Source organism: Meriones unguiculatus, chromosome 6 (assembly GCF_030254825.1).
Source record: "Meriones unguiculatus strain TT.TT164.6M chromosome 6, Bangor_MerUng_6.1, whole genome shotgun sequence".
Classification (NCBI taxonomy): domain Eukaryota; kingdom Metazoa; phylum Chordata; class Mammalia; order Rodentia; family Muridae; genus Meriones; species Meriones unguiculatus.
This window is the reverse complement of record NC_083354.1, coordinates 103,313,503-103,333,567: the sequence shown is the minus strand read 5'-3', so window position 1 is coordinate 103,333,567 and position 20,065 is coordinate 103,313,503. Positions and strand designations below refer to the sequence as shown.

The following is a 20,065-nucleotide window of genomic DNA, read 5'->3' as shown; positions in this document are numbered from 1 at the left end:
GAATGCTGTCCTAAGGATTGCTATGTTGTCCACATTGGAGGTGTGGGTGGGACAGATCTGATGTCTGCCTGCTAGCGTACAGGGACCCTGGATCTGGGGCTTTGCATGTACTCACTTGAAGGCACACTCACTTGCTTTCAGGCTGAAAAGGAAAGCATAGGGGTTCCCCTTGTTCTCTACTCTCAGATTTGTTCCCACAGTTGCAAATGAGAATGTAGATGATCTGTCAGCTCAGGGTTGTCCACTGTTTGTCCTTGGGCAGGGAGGCCCTTACTTGGGGTAGCCACTTCTGTTGTCTCAGTCAGGGAGCATGGAGGCTCCTGTTAGGGCTAGCTGTTACCCAGCTGCCATTGCTGCAGACCTGGGAGGCTGGTACAGTCGCTTGCTGGGAGGTCCTGGGAAGTATGTACAGCAGCCCGCAGAACTGTGAGGCCTGCACAGCTGCCTGCTGCTGCAGACCTGGGAGGGCCGCCTCTGCTGTCTCAGTTATTGAGCCTGCGGCCCATGCTTGGAACATGTGGGCCACCTCCACTGAGGACGTCTTTCAGGGGGAAGTGCAGGGGTGTTAAATATTCACCACTGTCTGTCCCCAGAGATGTCTGCGGGTGACGTGGATCCAAGTGTTCACAGTGCAAAGGTTGTCCTCTCTCGACCAGGAACCCTCAGTGTCTAGATTCTGGCTTCAGCTTTTCCTCCACTCATCAATTTCTGAGTTTGGGATCCAGTGCCCCCCAGATAGGGTGCATGCTGGTTGAAGGCATCTTGGATCTCTCCAACTTGAACTATTTGTTTGTTTGTTTGTTTATTATTACAATTTATTCATTTTGTATCCCAGCTGTAGCAGCCCCCCTTTCTACGTCCAGTCCCATCCTTCCTCCCTCTTCTCCCCCTATGCACTTTCGGTAGTCACCTGATTGCGGAAGACCTCCTCTCCTCCTACATGACCCTAGAATATTAAAGTACTGAAATTATAACGACTGTGGAACTTGGTATTATACTGTTTATATTATGCTATCAAGACACTAATATGAAATATTGAGGATGAACAGAAAAGGAAAGTCATAGTTTATTAGAAGCTATTTGTGTGTTTTAAATCGACACCAGATCAATTTTGCTGCTTTGTTTTGTTTGTTAATACAAAAAGTCTGCACACAGGGGGCTTTTCTGAGACTGATACTCCAACCAAGGACCATGCATGGAGATAACCTAGAACCCCTGCAGAGGTGTAGCCCATGGCAACTCAGTCTCTAAGTGGGTACCCTAGTAAGGGGAACAGGGACTGTCTCTGATATGAACTCACTGGCTGGTTCTTTGATCACCTCCTCCTGAGGGGAGAACAGCCTTACCAGGCCACAGAGGAATACAATGCAGCCAGTCTTGATGAGACCTGATAGGCTAGAGTCAGAGGGAAGGAAAGGAGGCCTCCCCTATCAGTGGACTTGGAGAGGGGCATGGGAGAAGATGAGGGAGTGTGGGTGGGATTGGGAGGGAATAATGGAGGGGGTTACAGCTGGGATACAAAGTGAATAAACTGTAATTAATATTTTAAAAATTTTAAAATGAAGAAAGGAAAAATGAAATAAGATATAACCATTTTTCTTTTTTTGTCTTTTTTTCACATATAATTCTTAATGATATTTAGTGAATTTCACATAATGCATGCCATACCACTCATTTCCCAATACTTCAATTTCTGCTCTGCAGCCTTGCAAATCCCCAAAAGAACACAAAAAATCATCATCATCATAATAAAAAACCAAAATAGATAAACCCCACCATGTAAATTGTTTTGTGTCACACAATGTATCCTTTTGCTCAAACAGATCTACTTGCAAATGTTCATTGAAATGAGTCATTGCTCTGGTTCAAGGCCTGTGGCTTTGTGCTCCACCATCAACACTAGACACTCCCAGAGACTCCTCTCAGATACTCTGGATATCCTTAGTCACGGAGATCCCGCAGCTTTGGGTGCACAGGACCAGCCTCTTCACATGCTCCAACAGCTCATCGGTGGAGAGGTTGGGGTTGGCCAGCCCAAAGTCCTGGATCTGAGTCTGGGTGATAGCTGAGTCAGCCTACCAGCCCTCCTGCAACCATGCCAGGAGACTCAGATCTCCTGCACCACCCTGGCATGGAGAAGACACATGGTAGGGGCACACCCTTGTCTTTTAAAAAGTTTTTGTCTGTCAGTTTGACACAAAACACAAAAAATGTCTTATGTGTCTGCATTTGCACATTAAGGTATTACTTCCTTTTATAAAATCATTCAGATTTTTTTGAATTTGCCCAACATGTGAATATGAATTCAGCTCTCAGGTTTCTTCCCATATAAGGGCCTTATTCCCATAAACTTTGTATCCTTTCACAAACCCATCATGTCAAAATTGTTAGTGACTTGTGTCCTCAGGAGATTTATATGTGAATGGCTTCATGTGTCAGGATATTTTACCGGGATTGAGCTTTAAGGGTTAGCCATACTGTGAGGAAAATGGATCATACAGCCATGGCATTAAACACCTGTCTTTTTCTCTGGCTGTCTCTCATTCTGTTTTCTTCTTAACAGGTGAATATGTTTTTTTCCTCCTCATTATTTTCCCATCCTATTAAGCATTTCTCTAAATAATAATAATAATAATAATAATAATAATAATAATAATAACAACAAGCTTATCAATGAGGAATTTGAAACAGTAAGGAACATTAACATAAATTGTATGATGAAGTTTAAGTTAAACTGTTTTGTGAAGTGCTAACTCAGAAGTTATGTTCACTGATAGCTATCTCACAGGACTCAGCCTTTGTTCCTGGCACTCATATTTTGGATTGCAAGCTTCAGTAATTTCAGTTTTATGAGATCCAATGCCATCTTCTTGCATCCAAGGGCACCAGAACGCAAGGGGTGCATAAGCCTACATACAGGCTACATAAAAGTAATTCCAAAGTAAAACTAATAATAAAATTTCATATAAATTAAAATAAACACTTTGGTGCTCGAATTATGGCTCAGTGTTTAAGCGCACTGTTTGCTACTCCAGAGGATCAGGTTGGATTCTCATCTCCTTATGGTAGCTCACAGAAATACGTAACTCTAATATCATGGAAGTCAAAGCTTTTTTTTTCTGGCATCTAAGGATACTAAGCAAAGTTGCTATATACAAACTTACATGACGCCAAACATAATACACACAGAACATTTTAATAAAATAAATGCTTCCTTTTTATAAGTGTATTTCTTCGGGTCTGTTGTTGCAGAAGTGAAAAGCTGCCTCACATAGGAGCTGGTACACAAGATTTTGCTAAATGAGCCATAAACTCTGAACAGAATTCATTGTGTGTGGAGCCTTGATTTCCATGTGCTCAATTCAAACAGCAAGTACGACTAACCATGAGAGCGGCTGAGAATAGATGCCGCCCCTTCCCAGGTTTAGAAAACCACATTGGAATATTTGTCCATGTCTATATGTCAGTGTTTGTCTACTGTCCTGATTATCAGTTTGTTGAGCCCCATCTTCTCACTTTCTTCTCTGTGGCTCATTTATTGGATTCTGAAGCCCAATTAAGAAAGGAATGATTCACAATAACCACACTTTTATCCATATTAACATTCCCCCTTTCCAAACCTCCCTGACATAGATCAATCAATACCTATTTCAACACAAAAGAATGCAGTCCTCTGGTGTTCTTTAACAGCAAAGATCTTTCAGAGGTACCCTTGACTCCTGGGTCACAATGAGGACTCTGTTCCCAAAGATAGAAAACAAGAGATCCTCTTAACTGTTTTGAGAGATCAAGGAACTGTAAGTAGCTGGGAATATCCTTCCATAGAATATGAGGAGCTGCTCGAAGGGATAAGCATTGAGGGTCGGCTTTCGGAAAGGAAGAACGACTTTTTTTTTTTTCAATGCAGTTTATTCAGGAACCTTGAACAATCATCTGACCCTGGGGAAAGCCAACCCACAGCTTAAATAGCCTCTGGGTAGCCAACCCCAGCATGCTACGTGGGCAATGCAGATAGGTCCACATACATGGAAGCAAGCCAGATCCTCAGCCTTAGCCAAATGTGAAGTTGTGACAGAGAGCACTCACCATCGGGAAGGTGGAAGGCGGAAACCAGTTCCATCTTTAAGGCGCGGCATTACGTAGCTCTCTACAGTTCCCCCTTTTTGTTCGACTTTTAATCGTGTGTAACACACTGATAAGCAGCCTCAAAAGAACCAAGTTCGGTGGTGGCGTCTGTGATAAAAGACTAAACATAGAAACGTAAGGAGTTTATGTTTGTTTATCTCTAATAGAAAGGAAATTCAGATAAATGTTTTGTAGACTATATCAGAATTTAAAATAAATGTAAAATATAGGTAAAATATTGCCCAAAATGTTAATTTTATTTATATATTTACTTATTACAATTTATTCACTTTGTATTCCCACTGCAGCTTCCTCTCTTGTCACCTCCCAGTCCCACCCACCCTCCTCTTCGCCCCCTAAGCCCTTTCCTTAGGCCCCTGATGGGGGCGGACCTCCTCCCCTTCTATCTGATCCTAGCCTAGCAGGTCTGTCTGGGCACCACATGTGTGACTGGTTCCCATGAGCTCAGAGGACAGTGGAAGGGGCCCTGGAATCAGAAATTAAGTGGTTTCCAGCCATCATGTGGGTTCTAGAAATGGAAACATCCAGAGTTGTTGAGCCCTCACCTATCTGGCCAGCCAACCTGGGAAAACACTTAATATATAATTTAATGTAAACCCTGGCAGCTCTTCTGTGGCATTCTAGAATATGATGAGATGAAAGCACACTGATGGAACTAAGCAATGCACTTATGAAAGCTGATACTATAGATAAGGCTGGGGTTCTGGCTCATAATAGAACTCAAATTTCTTCTGTCATCAAGAAATCGTTCTATAGAGTATTGTAGAGGAAAATGTTTCTAGGAAGTCAGAACGGAACCTGTCCCCAGCTACTCTAGATTGCTAAAGTTGAGAAAGCTGAACTCTGTAATAGCTTTATGTACCAATCAGTGACATATATTCAGCATGTGATGTAGAATTAACTATTCCATGGGGTAATAATATTAGGACAGAAATAACCCACAGGTTTTGTATACATTTATTACTTTTAATTTCTATCATAAAAATTTTTAGGCATGTGGCAACACTCTTTCCTGATAAATGCATCTGTTTATAAAGTGAGTATATATGTGTGAACAAAAGAAATTTCTTGGCATGGGACATAATTTCAGTGAGTAATCTTGTCAATATAAGAAAATAATACCTTCAAAACTTCTGTCTTTGTGTTGTTGCTCAAGTGTTTAATGTCTTTGGCTGGAAGATATTTTTGATCCAAAGTTTCCTTATCTAGAACATCAAACCATTCTTTATATAAGGCAGAACAAAGTAGTCTTCATTGTAAATCATGAAGGAAACTTTGATTATTTTTTTAAGAAAAAAAAAAGTATTGTAAAGGTCAATGTACACTGAAAAAAATTATTGATGAGTATTTTATTGAAAAATAGTTTAGACCCATGGTTCTCAACTTGTGGGGTGCAGAGCCTTAAAGGGTCACTTCAGATAGCCTGTATATCAGGTATTTTTACAATACACTTCACAACAGTAGCCAATTTATAGTTACGAAGTAGCTATTTTATGGTTGGGGTCACAACATGAGTAATTGTATTAAAGAGTCACAGGATTAGGAAGGCTGAGAACTTGAGAGTCCCACCCTGTCACCTACCCAGAATCAAGGCTCAACTGTGCAACCCAAAAGGTGGAGTTGAAGGAAACAGTCATCATCAGTTTATGTCAAGGAAGGAAAGTACTTATGCAGGTCTAGAGGGATGTTGAGTGTGGAGGATGCTAAAATCTTTACCTTGAAGATGGATCCAACCTCCGATTCCTCTCACAAATCTACTTCTTGATGAGAGTCGGTCTTTTTCCTTAGGACCCAGTGTGCTTTGTTCCCTAATGTTCGGAATATGGGCCCTGCATCAATTTCAAAAGGGCATGTCATCAAAATGGGACAGTTGTCATCATTGTCATCAATGTAGATACATTTTTCAGGTTCCTGAAATTCAATGACAGTAGCATAGTGCTTTGTCTTGCAGAATGTTTGAGGGACTTTTGAATCAATCCATTCTTTTGAATGATCTTTTCAAAAAATAGTAATTTCAAAATCGAAAATATCTTAACTTCCCTCGGATACCAGGCCAAAGAAAGGGGTGAAATAGAGCAAGCAATAATCTGGGAATTTTACAGGGGCTAAATTAGGAATACATCTGTCACACATACACATACGCGCATGTGTGTATAAAATACACATGCATGTTTGTGTATGTATGTGTTTAACTGTGTATGCATATGTACATATGCATATATGTATGCTTATAGTTATGTTTTTATTTAAGTTGTTGACAAAGAAATCTTTCCCATGTGCCCCACTCCTGCTGTGAGGCTACTTTCAATCTTGTGAAGTCAGGAAATGATGTCATCCTTTCATTCATCTGATTACTACTTAATCCTTCCCCTTACCTGTGAGACCTTTCTCTTGAGGAGGAGCAGATTAGATCTTTAATTCATCTGTATTGTCTGCACAAGCAAGGCAGAGATCAGCCCTACTAGAGACCAGCATGGCTACATTGACTGCCAGATGTAGGTTTTAAACCAGGAAGTGTTTTCAGTTTATTATGAACTGCTTATAACACTGGCCACAACATCATTATTATTCCTTGTTAATACTTTAGGATTTTCACTGTTTGTATAGAAACATTAACCAAGTTCAATGGTGAAAAAAGTTTTTCTAATAGAACATCTCTACTTATCTATAACCTCATCTTTAAGAAGAGGAGCAGTTTCAATTATGGGCTCTGCATCAATGTATGAAGGCAAATCATTAAAACGGGACAGCTCTCATGCTGTTTTTCTCTTTCCCTCATGTCATCAATGTCAGATAGATTATTTCCTTGTGAGCAATACAGTGAAGTCTCATAATAAACTAAACCATGTCCTCTCCAAATATTTTCCTCTAGTTTTTAATCAGAAACACTACCAGAGAAATTTGTGATTGAAACAGGGCCAAAACAGAGGGTCTCTGTCATTTTGCATGGTTGTAAATCAAATTTTATATATGAATCTTGGAGGCTAAAACATGTAGTGCAAAATTCTCAGAAAGAGTCAGCCGTTATAAGATAAACGGTGAATATTTCTGTTGGAAATTTAAAATTGATTTTGAGATCAGATGTTAAAATATGATCACTGCAGTGGATTTCTATAAATGAGGATGCTTTCTAGATTTTTTTCCCATTGTGATGGCTTGTATATTCTGTCTACCTGAGTAACTTTAATTTCGCTTGTCACACTCATGTGTGAGCCTGTTGGGGAAGGATGTTCATAGAAAGGCACAACCAAGCAGGGAATTTGGGCACCTCTGAATGTGGGCATCATCCTGCCGAAAGTTCCCATTAGGTGACTGTAAAGGAAGAGACAGGCAAATCAACTAAGCAGCAGCAGTCATGAGTCTCTGATTGCTCAAGGACAGATGCAATGTTAACATCTTCCTCCTCAGGTTCATTATATTGAGAGGTATTTGAAATAAGACCAATTTGGGGAGAACTGGATTATTTTGGATCTGCATGCCAGATCTTTGGGATCCTATCTTTTTCTCTTCTCCTTTCATTCTACACACTGTGAGGAAAACATTTTCTGAGTAACACTTTCCTATAGTGCACTCCTTATAGCAATTGGTCTTTTAATAATAACTCAGAAACTCAAATACTGAGAATGAATATAAGCATTTGACATCTATACTCTACAAGCCTGGTATTTTATTATAACATATGGAAGATGCATACCATAAAAACGCATAAACCATAATTTCTCTAAACCAACCATAATTAGCAACAAGAGACCAAGGATACGTTGAATCACATTAACCAGGCCTCCGAACAGCCATATCTGTTAAAAGCAACCCCTATTGTCTTTGTTTAGTTGAGGAAACCACCTTGGAATCAAGTAGAAGTTCACACATTCCTTAGTGACGACAACAGGATTCAGTCCTAATTGTTCGACCCTTCACCTATGTTTTCTCATCATTTCACAACATTTGCTCTCAGTGAGTCAGCTTAAAGATAGGATATTTTAAATCACAACTGATGAAGGACTGAATCACTGAGCTCAAATACCACTTACATTCTAATTACTTAAAATGCACCAATGATTCTTCTTCCCCAGAAGAACATAAATCAAGGGTATATTTGGGTGGGATTGGGAGGGAATGAGGGAGCGGGATACAGCTGGGATACGGAGTTAATAAAATGTAACTGATAAGAAAAAATAAAATTAAAAAAAAAGTCAGGTTCCTGCCAGGTTGGAAACTTGATATCTGATACTCAAGCTTTGTGGTTGCTGTTTCTCTTCTGTTAGTTTTGTTTGTTTGACAATTCCTTCCTTAAAAAACAAAAACAAAAACAAAACAGACTATCAGAATAATCCCCTATTCCTTTCTCTTTGTAAAGACTTTTCTATACTATGCATAAAATGTACATCTCATTAGATTTTTGGCAATATCCTGTCCTAATCCTAAACCAGACATCCAGAACGTAATTGGAGCTAGGCAAGCAGCTAAAGTATTGGCAGTCACCATATTTGTTTCTGAGTTTCTCTCAATTTTATGTAATATTCTGAAAATCAATCACAAGGAGGACATTCACAGTACTCAAAGGTGCTATGCAAGCTACAGTAGGGGCTGGGGACAGGAAACAATAATCCGACCCAACTGTACCTATGAACCACAACAGTGACAAGCGTGGTATTGTATGATTTCTCGGGAGCAGAAACCGTTTGTGGTACTGGAAACCTTGCAACTAAGGTTATGCCTCTTAGAGGAGAAGGTCTTGTCCTAACGGTATTCTAAATATTTAAGCTAATACTCACAGATAATGTAGCCCTTACCCATTCATCTAAGGAGGTTCTTTCTGCATTGGATGGAGACTATTACAGAAAACCACAGCTGCTCAAAGTACAGAGAACAAGGTTCCCATGGTTCCTAGCCCAATGGACACATATACAAGGTAACTCCTGAACATCTGGGCTCAGGGAAGATTAGTCAGAGAGATTAATAGAAGATCCAGAAATCTGTGTTAAACCTGGGTCTCCTAGAATTGAAGAGCAGGCTTCAGTCATAATAGTCCAACCATATGGTTCCTTTAACAATACCTGACCAAAAACATGAGCCAAGTTAGTAACACTAACTTGGAACATGGAAATTTCATGAAGCCAAACTCTAGACAAAGAACTATATGCACATAAATACTATTGAGAAAACTTGTCTTTCTCAAAGATAAACCCCTAATTGGTGATCTAATTCCAAAATGATTAGCTCAGAAATAATGCATATACTACCAACCATAAGTGGACTCATCAGGATGTTTGAACGTATTTATGGGTTTACATGTGTCTATATAACAATGAGAGAAAATTGGCCGTGTATTTGTGAGGAAGTGGAAGTTTATGGGGAAGCAATCTTACAGCAATGAAAAGGAAGGCATAAAATGATGTAATGGAATTTTATTTTAATAAAATAAAATCATTTTATGGAGCTGAAGGGATATCTCAGTGACTAAGAATACCTGCTTTACAGTCATGAGGACCTGCATTTGGATACAAATACTGTGTGTGTATGTGTGTGTGTGAGAGAGAGAGAATAAAGAGAGAGACAGAGAAAGAGAGACAGAAGGAAGATCATAAGATCTTACTGGAATGTGTAGAGAAGATATATGTGAAGGGGACACATACTTTATACTGAGGGAAAAAATCTGCTTCTCAGAATAAACTAGAGAGTGACAGAGAATGAAAAACATGGATAGCAAAGGGCATGTGCTAGGGATGCATACAGGAGACACTCACATGCATGTGTGAAATGACCCTGCATGTGTTATTGTTATTTTGAAGTAATGTGTCTTCCATGTGTCCTTGTGTGTCCCAGGAGGATGATGAAAGACTCATTACAGTTCATTATGGCTGGTTTATGCTTTTGTCCATGTTCCTTATGTCGTGAACATCAGAGGAAACTTATAGCTTAACAGATGTCTACCATTTACACAGTTCAGAGGAATCCTGAGGGTGGATGACACAAGGACTCTCCCTACCTTTAGGACAGACGTGACCACAAGAACACATTTGTTGTTCAGGTTCACGTAGACTCCGCAGTCCAGTTTTTCCTTCAAGATTTGGCATGATGTCACGTTAGGTGATATTATAAAAACACCCTCATTGTTTGGACCTCTTTCCTTGATGAGGGACAACATGTCCTGAGGAAGAAAAGGGATTATCTGTCACTCCATCTACAGCACAAGGCACTGTTTGCTTCTTTTGAACAAGACCAGTGCTCACAGGTGCAATGCAAAAGCTGGCATGGGTGAAGAGGACCTTGAACTGATGTTGTTCCTTTATCTTTTGTTGTATTCATACCACCTCAGAGTTAACCCTGAAACTTCAGGCAAAATTTATTTCTGTAAGATTTTCCAATATAGTAAAGTGACTAAATCTAACTTTTTCAATACCTGGTTTCTGCTGAACAGCACTCTTTTAACTTCCTATTCTGAAGCTAGTATTTTGATGCCCAATAGTTTCTTGACTTAATGACAGAATTGTAAAGGGGGTATGTTTAAGAAGCAGATTTTAACATCAAAATCAAGAGATCTAACAGCCACTGGTCATTAATCTCTCTCAACATCAATGGACTCAACTCTCCAATAAAAAGACACAGATTAACAGAATGGATACATAAACAAAACCCAGCAATCTGTTGCATACAAGAAACACACCTAAGACACAAAGATAGACATTACCTGAGGGTAAAGGGTTGGAAGACGACTTTCCAAGCAAACGGACCCAAGAAGCAAGCAGGAGTAGCCATTCTAATATCTGATAAAATAGACTTTCAACCAAAATTAATAAAAAGAGATGGGGAAGGACACTTCATACTCATCAAAGGAAAATTCCACCAGGAAGACATCACAATCCTGAACATCTATGCCCCAAATACACGGGCACCCACATTTGTGAAAGAAACATTGATAAAATTTAAAGCACATATAGATCCACACACATTAATAGTGGGAGACTTCAACACCCCACTCTCAACAAAGGACAGGTCAACCAAACAGAAATTAAACAAAGAAACAATGTCTCTGACAGAGGTCATGAATCAAATGGACCTAACAGACATTTACAGAACTTTACACCCAAACACAAAAGAATTTACCTTCTTCTCAGCACCTCATGGAACCTTCTCCAAAATAGACCATATAGTGGGTCACAAAGCGAGCCTCAACAGATACAAGAAGATTGAAATAATCCCATGTATCTTGTCTGATCACCATGGAATAAAGCTGGACCTCAACAATAACAGAAATAACAAAAAGCCTACACACACATGGAAACTGAACAACTTGTTACTAAATGACAGCTGGGTCAGGGAAGAAATAAAGAAAGAAATTAAAGTCTTTCTAGAAATCAATGAAAATGAAGACACAACATACCCGAACTTGTGGGACACAATGAAAGCAGTGCTAAGAGGAAAGTTCATAGCACTAAGTGCCTTCAAGAAGAAATTCGAGACAGCTCATTCAAGCACCCTAATGGCTCACTTAAAAACCCTAGAAAAAGAAGAAGCAGACACACCAAGAAGGAGTAGACGGCTGGAAATAATCAAACTCAGGGCTGAAATCAATCAATTGGAAACAAATAAAACAATTCAAAGAATCAATGAAACCAAGAGCTGGTTCTTTGAGAAAATCAACAAGATCGACAAACCCTTAGCCAGGCTAACTAAAAGGCAGAGAGACACCACCCAAATCAACAAAATCAGAAATGAAAAGGGGGATATAACTACAGACACTGAGGAAATCCAAACAATCATTAGGACTTACTTCAAAAGTCTATATGCCACAAAATTTGAAAATCTAAATGAAATGGACAATTTTCTTGATCGATTTGACTTACCAAAGCTGAACCAGGACCAGGTAAATCAACTAAATAGACCTATATCCCCCAAAGAAATAGAAGCGGTCATCAAAAGTCTCCCATCCAAAAAAAGCCCAGGACCAGATGGCTTCAGCACAGAATTCTACCAGACCTTCAAAGAAGAGCTAACACCAATTCTCTTCAAACTATTCCACAAAATAGAAACAGAAGGAATATTACCAAATTCATTCTATGAAGCCACAGTCACCTTGGTACCTAAACCTCACAAAGACTCAACAAAGAAAGAGAATTTCCGGCCAATCTCCCTTATGAACATTGATGCAAAAATACTTAATAAAATACTTGCAAACCGAATCCAAGAACACATCAAAGATATTATCCACTATGACCAAGTAGGCTTCATCCCAGGTATGCAGGGGTGGTTCAATATACGGAAATCCATCAATGTGATCCACCATATTAACAAACTGAAAGAAAAAAACCACATGATAATCTCCCTAGATGCTGAAAAAGCCTTTGACAAAATCCAACATCCATTCATGTTCAAAGTATTGGAGAGATCAGGGATACAAGGCACATATCTAAACATAGTAAAGGCGATATACAGCAAGCCTATAGCCAACATCAAACTGAATGGAGAGAAACTTAAAGCAATCCCACTGAAATCAGGGACAAGACAAGGCTGCCCACTCTCTCCATATCTCTTCAACATAGTGTTGGAAGTCCTTGCTAGAGCAATAAGACAGTTGAAGGAGATCAAGGGGATACAAATTGGAAAGGAAGAAGTCAAATTATCACTATTTGCAGATGATATGATAGTATACGTGAGTGACCCCAAAAACTCTACCAGGGAACTCCTACAGCTGATAAACACCTTCAGCAAAGTGGCCGGATACAAAATTAACTCAAAAAAATCAGTAGCCCTCCTGTATACAAAAGACAAAAGGGCTGAGAAAGAAATTAAGGAAACAACACCCTTCACAATAGCCACAAATGACATAAGGTACCTCGGAGTAACCCTAACCAAGGAAGTCAAAGACTTGTATGAAAAAAATTTCAAATCTCTGAAGAAAGAATTAGAAGAAGATATGAGAAGATGGAAAGATCTCCCATGCTCATGGCTTGGTAGGATTAACATAGTAAAAATGGCCATCTTACCAAAAGCAATCTACAGATTCAATGCAATTCCCATCAAATTACCAACACAATTCTTTACAGACCTGGAAAGGAAAATTCTCAACTTCATATGGAATAACAAGAAACCCAGAATTGCTAAAACAATCCTCTACAATAAAAGATCTTCTGGAGGTATCTCCATCCCTGATCTTAAGTTGTACTATAGAGCAACAGTTTTAAAAACTGCATGGTACTGGCATAGAAACAGAATGGTGGATCAATGGAACCGAACAGAGGACCCAGAAATAAACCCACACACTTATGGACACCTGATCTTTGACAAAGACGCCAAAACCATACAATGGAAAAAAGATAGCATCTTCAACAAATGGTGCTGGTCTAACTGGATGTCTACATGTAGAAAAATGAAAATAGATCCATACTTGTCACCCTGCACAAAACTGAAGCCCAAGTGGATCAAAGACCTCAACATAAAACCAGACACATTAAATCGGCTTGAAAAAAAAGTGGGAAATACCCTAGAACTCATTGGTACAGGAGGAAACTTCCTGAACAGAACACCAACAGCACAGGCTCTAAGAGCAACAACCAATAAATGGGACCTCATGAAACTGAAAAGCTTCTGTAAAGCAAAGGACACCATCATCAAAACAAAGCGACCACCTACAGATTGGGAAAGAATCTTCACCAACCCTTTATCTGACAGAGGACTCATATCCAGTATATATAAAGAACTAAAGAAGCTGAAAAGCAGCAAACCAAGTAATCCACTTAAAAAATGGGGAACAGAGCTAAACAGAGAATTCTCTGTAGAGGAATACCGAATGGCAGAGAAGCACTTAAAGAAATGCTCAACCTCATTAGCCATTAGGGAAATGCAAATCAAAACAACCCTGAGATTTCACCTTACACCCATGAGAATGGCCAAGATCAAAAACTCAAGTGACAACACATGCTGGAGAGGTTGTGGAGAAAGGGGAACCCTTCTCCACTGCTGGTGGGAATGTAAACTTGTACAACCACTCTGGAAATCAATCTGGCGCTTTCTCAGACAACTAGGAATAGCGCTTCCTCAAGATCCAGCCATACCACTACTGGGCATATATCCAAAAGAGGCTCAAGTACACAAAAAGGACATTTGCTCAACCATGTTTGTAGCAGCTTTATTTGTAATAGCCAGAAGCTGGAAACAACCCAGATGCCCCTCAATTGAAGAATGGATGCAGAAATTGTGGTACATCTACACAATGGAATATTACTCAGCAATGAAAAATAAGGAAATCATGAAATTTGCAGGTAAATGGTGGGATCTGGAAAGGATCATCCTGAGTGAGTTGTCTCAGAAGCAAAAAGACACACATGGTATATACTCACTCATATAGACATACAACATAGGACAAACCCACTAAAACCTGTGCATCTAAAGAAACTAAGCAAGAGAGAGGACCCTAACTAAAACGTCCAATCCCCATCCAGAAAGGCAAAGAGGATGGACATCAGAAGAAGAAGAAAAGAGGAAACAACCTAGGAACCTACCACAGAGGGCCTCTGAAAGCCTCTGCCCCTCAGACTATCAAAGCAGATGCTGAGCCTGATGGGCAACTGTTGGGCAGAGTGAACGGAATTTTAGGTAAGAACTGGGAAATAGTAAGAGCTGGAGAGGACAGGGTCTCCACAAGGAGAGCAACAGAACAAGAAAATTTGAACATAGGGAACTTCCCAGAGACTCATACTCCAACCAAGGACTATTCATGGAGATAACCTAGAACCCCTGCACAGATGAAGCCCAGGGCAGTTCAGAGTCCAATTGGGTTACATAGTAATGTGAAGAGGGACTGCCTCTGACATACTCTGATTGGCCTGCTCTTTGATCACCTCCCTCTGGGGGGGGGGGGGAGCAGCCTTACCAGGCCACAGTAGAGGACAATACAGCCACTTTTGATGTGAACTGACATACTAAGATCAGAAAGGAGAGGAGAACCTCCCCTATTAGTGGACTTGGGGAGTGGCATGCAAGCAGAGGGAGGAGGGAGGGTGGAATTGGGATGGGAGGAGGGAGGGGCTTATGGGGGGATGCAGAATGAATAAAGTGTAATTGATGAAAAATTTAAGAAAAAAAAAAAAGAAGCAGATTTTGAGCTTCCCCTCCCCGCTGAGAGAGTTGCAGCCCTGCTAGGCCACAGATAAGGACATTTCAACCATCCTGAAGATATCTGATAAGCTATGGCCAGACGGAAGGAGAGGAGGACACCCCCGCTCAGTGGACTCGGAAGGGGGCAGGGAGGAGAGGTGGGAGGGAGGGGAGGATCTGGAGGGAAAGAGGGAGAGGGCTACAGCTGGGATACAAGTGAATGTATAAAATTATTTAAAAATAAAAAAATATTAAAAAATGAAAAAAAAAAAAAAAAAGAAGCAGATTTTGTGCTTAGAACAGCCAGAGAAGAACCATGTGCAACCTATCACAACTGCTGTGGGCAGATTGCCATCCTCACTAACGGCAGTCAGATCTTTTCCAAAGAGTTTTCCTGGCTTATCAACTAGCTGGGCTGTGCGCGCTTGGTCCTAGTGGTGCACAGAGCCCTTGTGGGACAATGCAGATATGAAAGACCATCTTTTCTTAACTCCGTTCAACTTCACGCGCAAAGAGGGGAGGAGATTATTAATAGTAGTATTAGAGTAGTATAATTTATACAACCTTAAAAAAACAGAATTTTGTTTGCATAATGTGCCTTTTGTTATGCATACAGACCAAGGGAATAATTCATAATATAAAATCCCCCACATTTTAGAATCGATTGGTCATTCTGTAGTGTGTGTATATTCTTCTTTATACTGTATACTGTCCTTAAACTTAGAGACAGGACACATGATCTGACTTTTGTCCAGTGGGAATTCTCCCAAGATGATGCTGGATACATTGTATCAAAAGGTACCTGATACCTAGATGGATAAGCTCCCGGAGTGGTCAGTACAGTCTGTTGCCTCGGTGGTCATATTGTTTCTCACTGCCATTCACACTGAAGGGAAGCAGAGGAGAGTTAGGGCCTGAGTGAGCCATGAAGGCAGAGACAGAGAGAGGCAGAGAAAGAGATGGGGGGGCGCCCTGATAGACAAAGCAGAGAGAGGCCAAACTACTTGTTGTTTTTAAGCAGTTTTCTATTCTCAAATGCCACAATGTATTTTTCCCATTTCTTAGTTTTCTTGCTGAGTCACTGTGCATACTGAATAAGAAGATCAACTGTGTGTGCATGTGTGTGTGAGTGTATACATGTTTTATATATATATGTTTTATATATGTATATATGTACATATACATGTATATATGTATATATACATGTTTTATATATATACATGTTATATATATACATATATACACGTATATATGTAACTAATTTTTTAAAAGACAAGAAATTACAAGCAATCAAGGGGGTACATGGGAAGTTTAGGAGAAAGGAGAGCAAAGGAAAAATAATAAAAGTATAATTTTAAAAAAATTTAAATATATTCAAAGGCTCTAGTACATAAATATTAGGTCAACTTCTAGTCCTGATTCAAGTCTAAAGACACACATGAAACATGCTTGTTGTGTGACTTGAAATGAGATTAGAGACTGGGCTAGGAAACTAAGACCATTTCTACTCAAGCCCAGAGCAGATTATTTTTAATTCCATAACATAACTTTTTTGTGTGGCTTTCATTACTGGTTTGCCTACGTACAGTTATTAGAGCATTTTCTGCTCTGATCACGAAACCCATAAAATAAGGAACATATGAGGATCCAGGTCTTAGAAATCACATTATCATGGGACAAAAGATATGTGTACACATAATTATGTGTACACAGTGCCTTGACGTTCCATCCTGTGGTGACTGTCTACCTGAAAGAAAAAAATGAAAAGTTCTCCCTAAAAACAAGCTGAGTCTTGACATCAAAATTTAGAGTTCTTCGTAAGCCTGACCTGGGCTTTATGGTATGTTTTTGTTTTCTACAGTGCCTCTTTCCCAAGCAAGAAAATGACACTATGCTTTGATATATTATGCAGAATAGAAGTGAGAACTGAGAAAGGGTACTTGAAGGAAGCAAGAACTCACCGCTCTGCTGCTGTTTTCTTGCAGAATCCCTCGGCTTTAGAATGAATCGTCCCTGATCTTTTGAGTTGAGGCGGTTCACCCACAGCCCGGGAAGGTAGGGAAAAGCTGTGACATTTCTTGATTCCCGTCAACTGAAGGTATTTCGGATGTTGCTCATAATGGCATTATGTGGGATCCCATGCCCTATAGGAAGACAATGTGAATATGAAGCTAATGGCAACAAGTGTGAGAAACCTGCTAAGGTGATTTGGCATGCACTGCCGTAGATTATTTCTCCTTGTGCTTCTGGACAAAGTAGACTGTACACTCTAGAGCATTAGGACTCTGTCTGTGATAATCCGATAAGGGAAGCATGGGTACCTGAGAACACAATCATTGGGAAGAAAAAATTTAACTTTTCAATTTTCCCTTTGTTTGGAGAACATAGGCCCATCAATGCACTGTAGCCCCCCTCCCTCATCTCCTCCTGGTCTCATTCTCCCTACCTCTCCCTCCCTACCTCTCTTCCCTAGTCCACTGAATAGAGGAAGGTCTCCTCCCAAACTGTCTGACCCTAGCCTATCAGGTCCCATCAGAACTGCCTGGATCTTCTTCCTCTGTGGGCTGTCAAGGTCACCCCAGAAGGGATAAGTGATAAAAATGAGCAGGCAACAGAGTTCATGTCAGAGACTGTCTCTTCTCTCCTTACTAGGAAACCCACATGGAGAATAAGTTGTCTATGGGTTACATCTGAACAGGGGTTCTAGGTCCTCTTTATATGTGGTCTTTGGTAGATATATCATTCTCTGCAGTCCCCTCTGGGCCCTGTTATTTTTGGTTTTGTGGGTCTCCTTGTGGAGGAGGGCTCCTATCCCCTCTGAGTTCTTTTATATCCCCCTTCTTCCTTAAGATTCCCCATGCTCTGTCCAATGTTGGGCTGTGAGTCTCTGCATCTGCTTTGATCTCCTGCTGGTTGGAGTCTTTTAGAAAACATCTGTGGCAGGCTCCAGTCCTGTTCCCTCTCTTCTACTGCTTCTACCCTGTGTCTACCCTGTTTTCCCTTCTGAATGAGAATTAAGCATCTTCCCAAGGGCCCTTTTTGTCATTAGTTTCTTTAGGCCTGTAGATTTTTAGTGTATTTTTCCATTTAATATGGCTAAAATCCACTTATATGTGAATATATACCGTGTGTGTCTCTCTGCTTCTGGGATACCTCACTCAGGATGATTTTTTTTCTAGGTGTCCATTTGCCTGCGAATTTCATGATAAAAATCTTACTTCACTTGTTGATCTTTATATTAATCAATTTAAATATTTTGGAGGTTTGCAGTCTTTAAACTCATTCTATTAGCCTTGTCAAGCACTACTCTGTATAGCATTTTCTCTCTCATGATGACTGCCACATTCATGAAGACTACATTTCCATTCAGAGTGTGAGGACAGGGTTCTCAGGAGCAGTGAAGTGGAATGGCTTCTCCTTCCTCCCGCTGCTGTTCTGACAATGGTCAGGTTGATGCTGTTTGCTGTAAAAAACACATTCAGCATCCCGAACACACAACAGCTTTAACACTTTTGTTGGGTGCATGACCCTGGGAGAGTGAGGCCCTAAAAATGAGGCAGATGAAAGTTGCATGCAATAGCCAAATCCATTCAGAGAATCAGACAGGTATACTCTAAGGGGTAAGAAGAGTCACCCGAATAAAGTATACAACCACAGGGACAAGCTGCATGTGACAAAACAAAACAAAACAAAACATGTTTTTCCACAAAGGTATATGAATAACAACAATTGAAGCAAACTCATAGCTGCTACACCTGAGAGGCGAGAAAATGCTTTCAAAGAATAATTCAGTGTTTTCGAGGAAACAGGTCACAAAAGTTTAGTTTTGTTTTCTTGAAGTTTTCAGATAAGCATTCAGAATTCCCTCCTCAGAACTCCATTCTTGGACTGTGTTCTTACAGGGAATGACTGTAGACTAGAACCAAGGTCTGCAGATACTCTTTTAGGGGCCTCCCCTATGGGGATGTGAGGGTGGAAATGGGATGAAGTGGGCTGGAATCAGGCTGTAATGAGATGAAATGAATAAATGGGGAAAAGAGGGACCAGATGTTTTTGCCACATCCGTGCATTTTCAGTGCTCATTCGCTTATGACAGTGAGGAGGCAGACCCTTACCTTCCTGGGCTCAATAACAATACCCTTTGCCATTAAAAACAAAATAACAATAACAAAAAAGATCAGATGTTGGGTGGATTATGCCCTGGGTATTATCCAATTTACAAAAACTCTGAAAATATTATGGAAAATAATAGTTTAGCTTCACTTTACTTAGAATCATCAAGAATGTCCCCATAGATTGTTTTCAGGATACATGAGAAAGGTTTAAACAACAAGAAAATGTTCTCTGATCTCCAACAGATAGAATTACTATCACTTGTCTGAGGGTTACTACATTTCATCTGAACTTCACATTTTCTGTAGCCTTTAAAAGGTCATCCTTGCAAGCATACTTGGTGGTCTATCATTTATAGCTCTTAGCCAAACGCTTCTGATAATTCTATTACTATTACCAATTTGTCAATAATCTGGTGAAAAATGCTTGCAAATTGTAACATAAGGACTAGCAGTCAATTTAGACAGAAAGGATCCAGAAGTCTGAATATGATCTCTCATTCAACGGGTGAAAATACTCATTAGAAATAGATGTGAACTGAACATTTTTACATGAATTCAGAGAAATAGCTAGTCAGATTTTCATTCCAAAACAGAAGCTACATGGTTTGGAGCATAGAGAATATTTTAAAAGGTGTTACATTTTAATTTTAGACTTATTTATGTATTTAAGTGTTTTGCTGACATGTATATCTGTGTGCCATGTTGTT

At 39.9% G+C, this 20,065-nt stretch overlaps 2 long non-coding RNA genes across 9 annotated transcripts in view; one reads left to right on the top strand and one right to left on the bottom strand.

Annotated features, from left to right (window-relative positions):
- The window catches only part of LOC132654744 (uncharacterized), a 229,602-nt gene that overhangs the window by 110,954 nt on the left and 98,583 nt on the right, over positions 1 to 20,065 (top strand). For both annotated transcript variants that reach the window (XR_009592453.1, XR_009592454.1), the window contains exon 2: positions 17,229 to 17,298. This is a non-coding gene — a long non-coding RNA (uncharacterized LOC132654744). The remainder of the gene's footprint in view (positions 1 to 17,228; positions 17,299 to 20,065) is intronic.
- Positions 1 to 20,065, bottom strand: part of LOC110542629 (uncharacterized) — a 106,883-nt gene that overhangs the window by 35,392 nt on the left and 51,426 nt on the right. For 3 of the 7 annotated variants that reach the window (XR_009592451.1, XR_009592450.1, XR_009592452.1), the window contains 5 exons: positions 17,205 to 17,387; positions 16,053 to 16,129; positions 10,136 to 10,297; positions 5,863 to 5,975; positions 3,895 to 4,246 (listed from right to left, as the gene is read on the bottom strand). This is a non-coding gene — a long non-coding RNA (uncharacterized LOC110542629). Of the gene's footprint in view, positions 1 to 3,888; positions 4,247 to 5,862; positions 6,058 to 10,135; positions 10,298 to 16,045; positions 16,130 to 17,204; positions 17,388 to 20,065 lie in introns of those variants that run through there. The other 4 variants (XR_009592449.1, XR_009592446.1, XR_009592448.1 and 1 more) reach the window with 4 other exon arrangements.